Source organism: Asparagus officinalis, chromosome 1 (genome assembly GCF_001876935.1).
Source record: "Asparagus officinalis chromosome 1, Aspof.V1, whole genome shotgun sequence".
Lineage (NCBI taxonomy): Eukaryota > Viridiplantae > Streptophyta > Magnoliopsida > Asparagales > Asparagaceae > Asparagus > Asparagus officinalis.
Genome location: NC_033794.1, coordinates 52,872,195 through 52,875,796, shown reverse-complemented (window position 1 = coordinate 52,875,796; position 3,602 = coordinate 52,872,195).

Below are 3,602 nucleotides of genomic sequence, written 5' to 3'. Positions count from 1 at the left end.
ACGAACAAAGACTGTGAAACCCTCTCTCAATATTGTAATCTTTGATATGGACAAAAACTATGAAATCCTCTCCTAATGTTGTAATCTTTTGCATGAATAAAAACTAAGAAACATTTACCTCTCACACAATATCTTTGAATCAGGCTACGCCCTCTGCTAACTCTAAATTACAATAATATTAGTTCTCTCTTCTCCTTTTAGTTTTTCCTCCAATAATAGAAGAATATATATAGGAAAACCAAAACCATATCTCTAGTCTACCTTTCTAATTAGAATAGGATTCTAACTGTTAATTATGATGAGACTCAATCTCCAAATCATGATAGATCTCTAACCCTATTGTATTCTCATGAAGTTATACAAAAAATAAAAAACACAATCCCAACACTAAGAAGACTAGATAGTGACCGCTCGTATCCTAGGAACAGGATTGTCATTTCTCTTTTGAGCATATGTAATTTGGAGACCCAGGAATGATTTGAGGTTGAAGGTTGAACTATCCTTCCTTATCATATCACACTCTTCTGTCCATCCATGTCATATCAAACTTTCTTTTAAACGTGGGAATTATTTGAAAAAAAAAAATACTTTTCATTCACAATATTATCCGTATTCTTTTATGATATTACATTCTAATCTTATAGCTGAAATTTGATATGAATGATCCTCTTTCCTTGTAGAAGGATATCGCTAATTTTTTGGCATTTTCTACTTTCTGGTTGAAAGATATTTTTTAGTTAGATATTATTTTATCCTTTTTCCTTTTATTTTTGAATCTATAAAAGTCTCTTTTCTAGATGCGTAGATGTAGTTTTTTGAAGAACAAAACCCTAGTTATTTGGTTGTGGCTGTTTATCTATGTTCTCTCTATCTTTCCGTAACTTTTGCAATTTTGATTTGGTTGTAGCCTTACAAGGACTTCATCACTTCTTTGCAATTTGATTTTTACAATTCTTTGTAATCTTGATCGTTTATGTAGGCTACAAAACTAGATCACGTAAAATCTAGGCATTGTGTTGTGTTTGCTTTTATTTCAATATCTTTAGTCGTGTGAATTTTGAACATACTTGATCGATTTAATGCCAGCAGATAATATACTTGTTAATAAGTCTTTCTGATATAAAAATAACATTCACATATCAATTCGGCAAATTAAAAAAAAGGTACATATTTTGATTCAGCATTGCAATTAACTATAAACACATGTAGAGGATCAGGAATATTATATTTCACATTGCAAATTCGAAACTAAGTAATAAGACATTATTATTCAGTAATAGTGCACATACACGGACACATATATAGGAAGGCAACACGGCTTTGTTTAATTATTATTTTTTAAGGAAAATTTATTATTTCACTATGTATGCACATATGCTAAGCATGTATGCGTCTTCTTATTGCCCCTCATTATTACATATAGTTTACTTGATTAATCCAGTTACTGTTGTGCGTGGCGGCCAAATGTAGGGGTGCCGAGAGCGAACATAAACGCCGAGAGAGAAAGCCAGACAGAATCCAAAATAATGACACGAACATAAACAAATGAATTTTAAGTGGTTCGGAAAGTTGCCTACATCCACGAGGCAAGAAGGAAATGTGTTTTCACTAATAGAGAAGAAGAGTACAAACTGAGATTACAAGGTTTTCACTAATAACGACTCAAACTCACCAATTAATCTCACCAGCAAAGCTCTTAATCTCTTAAATAAAACTCTAACCAATAGCTCAGATAGATCTCTCTTTTCTGTGCTCAAAATATCCCCAATCAACTCACCTAAAACCCTAAAATCGTGACTTGTATTTATACCAAGCACAAATACCAAACAAAAAAGGAAACTATAATCTGTGCCTGACCCGACTGGTGGTCGATCGCTAAAATCGTCACGGTCGACCGACCAGAAAGACAGAAACCAAAAATCGATTACAAGGTTTGGCGGTCGACCGCGACGGTCGACTGTCACCAAATCCAGAAGCGCGACGGTCGACCGTCACTCAAACTGAGCCGACCCAACCAAACCAAATGTATCACTTGTTGCGTCCAGTACAAAGTGAAACAAATCCACGAAAACAGACTTAATCCATAATAAGTCGAGAACACAAACGAGAATGCGAACAAACTCCAAATGTCAGTATCAACTCACCAAACCGGTTGCATAAAAAATGATTACCTACGTATCCTTTTGCCCAAGGAATCAAGCCTCACATAGTTCACCCAATAGCCTCCAAAGGCCCTCAATCAATGAGAAGAGTTTCCATCTCTTCTCTAACATCACCAACAAATCTGCAGCTGATAACTCTCCCAATGACCCCAAAATGTAATAAACCAAACACCTCCACCTGAGATGAACCAACAGCTATAACCAAATCCGAACTGTGACCACCAGCTACACTCGAATCAACCAACTCATCATCTGCATCCATATCAACATGATCCCCAATATGTGTCACCTACCCTGGAATCCCAAACGATACAGAATAATCTGAAGAACGTAGAGTAATTTTCACCCAATATGGAGTAGCATCACTCTCCATCTGCTGCTGTTGATGTTAAATATCACACAGCCAAATAAAGTCACAGAGTTTGTAAGAGGCCGCTTTCTTCTTTAACTTTATGCATGATTCTGGATATAGGATGATTAAGCAATCTACACATAAAGAGTCATAAGAGGGCGGGGATAAGTTACCCCGTAGTACCTCCAACGATCAAGTCAGTTGATGAACTTGATATTGAGTAGAGTAACAGAACCATGTGTTCTTCTTTTTGTGTAGTGCATGCTATTGGGGGTTTAAGATTGCGAACCAACCTGGGAGCTATGGCGAATAGCATTTGTATATAAAGAGGATGTCCATGATAGATTGGTCACTTCGGCCATGCAAATGGCGGTTATAAAATGTGAGCTGGAAGGTGAGTCATCATTGGCTCTACACGTGTCGGCTAGCGACAGGAGGAAGATTACTTCGGCCTCGATTTGAGGAGCGATAGACGGGACATGGTCTAATAATCAGTGTGATGATGCATGATCTTTGAGTAAACTTGATGTGACTTGTTGTCAGGATGGATAAGCTTTGGTGAAGTTATCTTCTAGCTTCACTGAGAAGCAATATCCCTTATGATGTGACTCACAAGGAGAGTCGACTCGTTGAGAGGAGTGACGACTCAAGGATTACTAGCTGAATAGAGTCAGGTGACTACTCGTCCCGCCTCTCGAGTCGACATGGAGGAGTGTCGACTCGACTGGGCTGACTAGGCTCTTGGTGAGTTGCCTGATGTGAGAGGGCTGACTTGTACCACCTTTGTGTCGATATTGATGAATGTCGGTTTTCCTGGCTGAATGGAGATGGCGACTCATCAGATCATATATTTGGAAATAGTTGTACCCTATAACAGTTGGCCCCTTTCGCTTGGAGTCGGTTTTAGCTGAGTCCAAGTGAAATGAATAAAGCTCTGTATTGAAGTTAGGGCTACTGATTGCTTTATAACATTACTCTGATTGAGCAAACCAAGTGATAATTCTTGAGTTGGCCGTGTTGTGTCGACCATAATGTTATGAGTCGGCTTGACAACTGGCTCATATTGCGCGTACTGTGGGCAAGATGCT